This window comes from Vulpes lagopus, chromosome 8, assembly GCF_018345385.1.
Source record: "Vulpes lagopus strain Blue_001 chromosome 8, ASM1834538v1, whole genome shotgun sequence".
Taxonomy (NCBI): Eukaryota; Metazoa; Chordata; class Mammalia; order Carnivora; family Canidae; genus Vulpes; species Vulpes lagopus.
In genome coordinates this window covers 112,288,259-112,295,960 of record NC_054831.1, presented here as the reverse complement: position 1 = coordinate 112,295,960, position 7,702 = coordinate 112,288,259, and the positions used below count along the sequence as shown (strand labels likewise).

The window sequence follows — 7,702 nt, the reverse complement described above, 5'->3', positions numbered from 1 at the left end:
CAAAAAGGCCATTCATCTATGAACATATTGGCTAAGATAACACATCTTAGAGCTAAATGCGTCATTGTAAATGGACTCATTTTATGTCTCCACATACTGTAGATGTTTTAAAAAAAGGCATATGCCAGAAACTATGGGAACTGAAGTATGAGTCCAGTAGTTTAAACTCTAGTATAATCCAACTTTTTTTGTGGCACATTTCCTTTCTTTAGTATTTTCTTAATGGGGTAGAGGAGGAAGCAAAAGGAGACAGAGGTTAACACAGAGGATTGCATGTGGACAAATAGAAATACGTTCAGCATATCTTAAATCATTTGTCATCACCAGGGTATTTTGTGACTTAAAAATATTTTGTATAATATGCAATCAAATATTATATATGAGTCATGCAATCATAATTTTTACAAGGCTCATCTTCCAATATCTAATCAATCACCGGGTTATCTTTCTTCTACCACCAAAATATATCTGGAATTTTTATTTATGGGAATACATAAAAATGTGTTTTATTTATGGGAATCTCCATCTGTATTGCCAAGGTCCTCTCTCATTGGACAAATGGGAAAGCCTCTTTCCTGGTTACTCTCTTTGCACCATTGTCCTGAAATGACAGCAAGGGAAATCTTCTAATCCTATCACTCCAGTTGTTAAATACCTCAGAGGCTCCTCACTCATCTCAAGATGAAGTCCCCTTCCTTCCAGAAACCTCCAAGGCCCTGCATATTTTTTGCATCTTCCTCTTTCCAGCTTCATCTCTCACCACATGCTTTCCCTCTTTTTTATTTTTAAGATTTATTTATTTATTTGGGGGAAGGGGAGAGAGAGAGCACACATGTAATTGGGGGGAGGAGCATAGGGAGAGAATCTTCAAGCAGACCCCTTGCTGAGCAGGGCTTGATCTCAGGACCCTGAGATCATGACCTGAGCTAAAATCAAGAGTCAGACACTCAACCGACTGAGTCACCCAGGCACCCCTCATCACAGGCTTGCTCTCTTATATCTTGTGGACCTTGAGCTCAGGCCTGGAGACATGCATTCCAGTGTGGGAGTTAGAAGCAAGAACTGCAGCCAGACTTTTCAAGGACCAAATCCTGGCTTCCCAACTGATAAGCTAGCTGCATGACCTTGAACTAGTCACTTAACCTCTCCACTTGCTTCACCAGTAAGACAGGGGCAGTGATGTCTCCCATTATCCAGGTCGTCATCAAAATTAGCGAGTTAAAATAACTTTTAGAGCAATTATAGAATTAATAGGTCACAAAGATGAAAGGTACAACAGAGGGAATATACTCAGTGGTACCGTAGTCACGTTGTATGGTGACAGATGGTACCTATACTTGGGGTGAGTATAGCATAACATATAGACTATAGACTCATGGAATTACCATGCTATACACCTGAAACTAATGTAACATTGTATGCCAATTATACTTCAACTACAAAAAAAAACAAAAACAAAAACAAAAACAAAACAAAACAAAAAAACCCAAAAACTTAGAGCAGAAATAAATGAGCCAAAAGGCCTTTTAAGATTTTATTCTTGTGGGAAGTGGACCTTCTTTCCCCACTTCCCTCCCTCTTGGAAAATCCTAATTATTCATCAAATTCTGTTACAGGCTGAACTGTGTTCCTCCCAAAATTCATATGTTGAGGCCCTAATCTCCAGTACCTCAAAATGTGAATATATTTCAAGATAAGGTCTTTAAAGAGGTGATTATGTTAAAAGGAGGCCATCAGTTGGGTTCCAACCCAATGTGACACGTGTCCTTAGAAGAAGAGGAAATTTGGGCACAGATCAAGCAGAGAAAAAACTATTGTGAGGGCACAGCACAAGAGTGGCCATCTGCAAGCCAAGGAAAGGCCCCAGGACAAACCAAAGCTGGCATACCTTGGCCTTGGACTTTCTGGCCTCCAAAACTGTGAGAAAAAAAACTTCTGTCGCTTGAGCCACCTAGTCTTTAGTATTTTGTTGTGGTAGCCCTAGGAAACTACTACAGATTTGCAGGTTTTGGACTTAACAAGCCTCCACAATCACATGAGTCAATTTTTAAAATTCTTCCTCTCTCTGTTTCTCAATAAGTGGATGGATAGATGTAGATGGATAGAGATAGATCTATATAGATAAGTAGATAGATCTCTTTATAGTTGTATTTATATATCCTTATGTCTATATCTCTATTTCTATCTCTATAAAACCCCCTTGGTGTAGATTCTTAGGACACCTGCATGCTTCCTTCCAGCACACAACACTCATGGGATAGAATGTTGCACCTGTGATCATATGATCGCTAGCCATCTCGCCTATCAGATGGTGACATCCCGAAGTGAAGAGCTGGCTCTGTTGTTCATTGCTGCTCCCAAGAACCTACAATGGCAAATCAGGGTGGGACAAATATACATGGAAAATTCACAGTGGAGACATGTTTTTTTTTTTTTTTTACCATTCTTTTGCTCTTATAATTCCCAAGAAAATGAAAAGAATACATCTTTTTTTATAGAGATGGTCAATATAGTCACCAATATGATGAATATATTTATTATCCCTCAGTCAGTAACTTTAAGTCAATATTGTACTGAGTTTCTATGTTCAGTGGGAAAAAAATTCTACTATATATGCCTTATTATTACAGCTCCTTGTACCTTAAAGTCATATAGGTACATTCAATATGAAAGTGAAAGGGTGAGAAACTGGAACAGCCATGATTGACAACAATAACAATAGTTTTTGGAGCAAGGGGCAAGAAGGAGGAGGAGGAGTCTACTGATTGCATTCTGTAATTCTATATTTAATATTTCCAGGCAAATAAATTCCATCACTTCTCTGAGACTTCGCTTTGCTGCAGGGCATGACATGTTAGCCATGATTTTTTTTTCAGTATTTTTGCATCTTGGATCACAAACTTCTGGTTCTGAAATAAAAATAGTGCCACATTTTGTATTTGTAAAGTCACCGGGTGGCACAGGAAAAAAATGTACCAGTTTAGCAATCAATGACTAGTAGTCCCATTGTCACTAATTGTGTGCTTTTTTTTTTGAAGAACTTCCTTCTCATTAGCTCTGTTTTCTCAACTCTAAAACATCTGTGATAATGAGGGGATGACTTAGGTGTTTCTAAAGGCCCTTCCAACAATGATAGATAAGACTGAATAATCAACTCACCTGGGAGGTAAGGTGTCCAAAAAGACCAGTGTTGCCATGCCACATCTTCCAAGATTCTTCAGAAAGGAATCTTCACAACTCTTTCTCTCATTTAAGTATTTCTGGGGGAAAACACCCAATTATTAAGAAACTGCTATGTCCCTGATACTGTAATAGATGTGGGGGAAAATGATGATGAGCAAGAGATCTCTGCCCTCCTGGAGACAGGAGACTCAGTGGGCACTTACATTATCGTGTGATGAACACTGATAACAGAAGCCTGGGTATCACCAAATTCACATCCGGGAACTCCTCTCATAATCCTGTGTGGCAAGAAAGCCTATTGGAGAGAGTGAGGTCTAATGAGACGGAGAAGATGAGTAAGACTTGTCTGAGCAAAAGTATAGGGGTGAACAGATAAGCTCTGGTCATTCACTTTCCACCTATCCTTCAAGACTTGAGTAAAATATTATGCCTTCCTAGAAGCCTTCTTTGATGTCCCAGATAAGAAGTTAGCACTTTCTGTCATCACACAAACATCCAGAGACAGCCTGAAAGACCATTCTTCCATTACAACTTTGGTGATAAGTCACTTTATGCAAACCATATAAAACAGGGCCCCAGGAGTCATATTTTACTGAATGTACATTCAGTAAAATAACAGTACAGGAAAAGGACACTGAAAATGATTTATGTCATCAAGTGCCCACTTTGAGAAAGCGTAAAATGAAAGTAACCACACAAACTATAACAATTTCTTCATTTATTGGTAAAAATCTCTTTTCTTCTATTTCTTGTGTTCAGTACTTCCCACACCAACCAGTTTCCACAAAAAAACATATCCAACTTGACTCTTCAACCTGTCCGGTCACTCTTCTCTGCTTCACTAAAGCCACTCTCTCCTTTTTGGCATAATAATGGGGGGATGAGGGAAAAGGGGTCATAATATACATGCATTTCCCCCATCACACTAATACGAGAATTTGTGCGATTAATGTCTTATCTCCTTTACCAGGCCTGTGATTAATGTTGAAGCAGAGAGTTTGCCAGTCTGATTTTTAAAACTTCTATCAACAAAGATCCCCCCAAAACATAAGAATGTTATTTCCCAGTGAGGAGCGGATCCTTTTCTAACCTCCAATTTTCCTCATTATTATTCAAATAATTATTTAGCATTTATTGAATGTGAACTTTGAGAAAGTCCAGGACCTTCTTACTTAGGTTCAGAGGGCCTGTGGTTTTCTCCATGTGATATTGTGATTTACAGTAAGAAATATATATTTGGTCTTTGACCTGCTCCTGGCCCAGAGCTCCTAAAACCATCGGAATTTCTTAAGTGATGACAGCCATAGAAGTGTCTTTTCTAATGTTAGCCCTTAACTTTTGGAAAGCCCATAACTCACCTAAATTTGGAGTTGGTTGCCAGCAGAACCAAACAACTTTTAGTCCCAAGCCCTCCCTCTACCACTATATTAGGGGAGGGGAGATGGGCTGGAAATTGAGTTTAACTCTCAGAGGGCAATGATTTACTCAATCATGTCTGTGTAATGAGCTTACATAAAAAAATCAAAAGGACAGAATTTGGAGAGCTTCCAGGAATGTGAACATGTTGAGATTTGGGGACAGTTATCCACACAGATAAAGCATGGAAGCTCCTTTCCCCATACCTTGCCTTATGCATCCCTTCTATCTGGTTGTTCTGAGTTATATCCTTTTATAACAAACCAGTAACCTAGTAAGTAAAATGTTTCCCTGTGTTCCCTGAGTCACTGTAGCAAATTTATCAAACCCAAGGAGGGGACTGTTGGACTCTGCAAATGATAGCCAGTCAGTTGGAAGTGCCGGTGACAACCTGGTCTTTCAGTTGGCATCTGAAGTGCAGGTAGGGGGCAATCTTGTAGGATTGCACCCTTCCCGTGTGGGATCTGACCCAACCTCCCAGTAGATAGTGTCAGAACTGAGTTGAATTGTAGGACATCCAGCTTGGTGGTATGGGGAAAACTTTCACACATTGGTGACCAGCATCAGAATCATTAGTCTCCAAATATAAAACTAAAATTTCAGAGGAGGTTGCCTTAGGGAAGGTCTTCATCCCTGCTTTTTAACCTTAATATGCTACAGAATTGCTTAGAAAGAGGAGCTAATGAGGTCAAAGTCTACATAAAGTCTAGTTAGATTTGCACAAGAGGAAAGTCCTTGGGATCCCTGGGTGGCGCAGTGGTTTGGCGCCTGCCTTTGGCCCAGGGCGCGATCCTGGAGACCCGGGATCGAGTCCCACGTCAGGCTCCCGGTGCATGGAGCCTGCTTCTCCCTCTGCCTGTGCCTCTGCCTCTCTCTCTCTATCTCTCTGTGACTATCATAAATAAATAAAAATTAAAAAAAAAAAAAAAGAGGAAAGTCCTTTCTTCAACATTAGTCTGTGTCTTTGGATACTGTTGGATATCTTACAAATTCAGGCCGCTGATCAGAGGAAAAATCAGAAAAGAATTAGTAAATGCCATAGAAAAGTAAAAATGCCTACACCTCTAAAGAAACAGTCCAGCAGGAAGCCTCATGGTGGGCAGGTCAACAGACCATCTTTGTATACAAAGCAGAGCACTTTTCTGATTCAGGATCTCAGAACTTCCCAGAAGGGGCCAAATATCAGGACCATGAAAAAAGTCACTATATAAACACAGGAAAAACTGTTGACCCATAGTTTAAGAAGGAGTTAAAGGTATTTCCTTGAGAATTAAGCAAGCAATAAATCTTCCATTCACGAGAATGACCCATGTTCTCTCACCCTTGCCTTTTATGCAATTTTTCTCATCCAGCATAAAAAGAATTATCAAAACTTATGCTAGAAATATTATTAAGAGCTGGCCTGCCTGTTTCAAAATTGCTCCCACGAGGAGTCTACACAGCAATTCAGGATAGGCTATGAATGTGATTGGATTAATTAGAACACATCAGAAAAATTTCAAGTGGGGGAAATAAAATTCTGATGGAAATTATTCCCAGGAATGCTCTTAATATACCAGAGTTACCATATTGAGTATTGAGATACTGTGATAATTCACTAAATGGCCTGAAAGTATCTTAGTAAATTGGTACCTGGCTATCAACACATATAATCTATTCATTATTTAATTCTCAAATACCTATTTAGGGTCTAATATGAGTTGACAGAGTATAGGTGCTGGGAACATGGTGGCAAGCAAGCAGACAAAATCCTCTCCTCATGGGCATGCATTCTAGAGAAAGATAGGAAATACTTTCATACTGTCAAGATGGTAATAAGAGGTGTGAAGAAAAACAAAGCAGAGTAAGAAGATAAGGAGGGGTGAGCATCAGAGAAAATGGCTTTTTTAGATAGGATAGTCCAGAAGATTTCTTCAGGAAATTCCATTTCAACAGAGACCTCAACAACAGGGGATGGATTATGAGCGATCTGAAGACAATGTCCTGGATGAAGGTAAAAGTGCCAACGAGCTCAGGGATATAGGGCGATATCATGAGAAAGGATGACTAAAACAGATAGTATGGAGAAAAGAAAAGGAAAAAAAGACCTTTAGAAGGAAAGGAGGCAAATATACCAACAGGTTAGATGGATTGTCAATGGAGGTGTTCCATTCCCCCCAAATAAGACAGATAGACCTACAGGAGAGACCTACTGAGCTGTTTAAGTGGTCAGTGCATGAGATGTGGAGCGGCTCCAACATTTATGCCAACTGCATAAAAAGGGAGGAGCGGTAAACAGTGTGCATCTCAAAGCAACTGGTGTTTAGGGAAGAGGAGAGAGGAAATGATCTAGAAAGAGCAATGAGGAAGAAAAGGAAATGAACTATCTCCAGGCTCTGGTCCAAGATTATGGGAAGCACTGTCCTCAAAGGGTAGCCAGGTCTCAGAGCACAATGCCGAAGAGAATGTTCAAAGAACAGGATACAGGATATTCTGTTGATGATCAGGAGGTTCACATACCACAGTTTCGGGGGGTTGAAGGAGCAGTGGAAATCAAAACAAAGTTGGGGCTTTACTGAGTCACGTATCATTTGGTGTCATTAAGTGCTACACATGTGTCAGGGTCCCGTAACTTTCTATCTCATGCAAATGGAAAAAATTAGAATGGATCATAATAAAGAGCCATGGGGACAGCATGCTAAAAAAGATGAAGCATTCCCATTTTCTGCATTTTCCTCCTTACTCCTAAGCACAGCATTTGATCCATACCCAGCTTTATGGGCTACCCTAATATAAATTTTAGAGATTGACATGTTATCTAAAAGGACAGGGAGATTTCAGACAGCAGCCACACTTCCAGTTGATAGAAGTTTTGGGAGCCGAGAGATAAAACTGACTTCCCACACCCCAAGAGCACACGTCAACTTGGCCAAGAGAACTTCTCGAAGACGCCTTACACCGCAATGCCAAGGGTGCGTCACCCATATGCACTGACTTTTCTATTTTGGTGAACAGAAGGGGGAAATGGCACCATCAGATAAAATAACATGATGAATGTTCTCAGATTGTACTTGTACTTTGTGAATCCTGGAGCTCTAAAAGTTCTTGACTTCTCGCTGAAGCC

The 7,702-nt window shown here is 40.0% G+C and overlaps 1 long non-coding RNA gene across 1 annotated transcript; it reads right to left on the bottom strand.

The window, feature by feature from the left end:
• Nucleotides 1–2,238: 2,238 nt before the first annotated feature.
• LOC121496458 lies at nucleotides 2,239–3,480 on the bottom strand. The gene is made up of 3 exons (XR_005989239.1): nucleotides 3,387–3,480; nucleotides 3,160–3,260; nucleotides 2,239–2,365 (listed from the first exon to the last, which is right to left on the bottom strand). It is a non-coding gene; the product is annotated as an uncharacterized LOC121496458 (long non-coding RNA).
• Nucleotides 3,481–7,702: the final 4,222 nt, after the last annotated feature.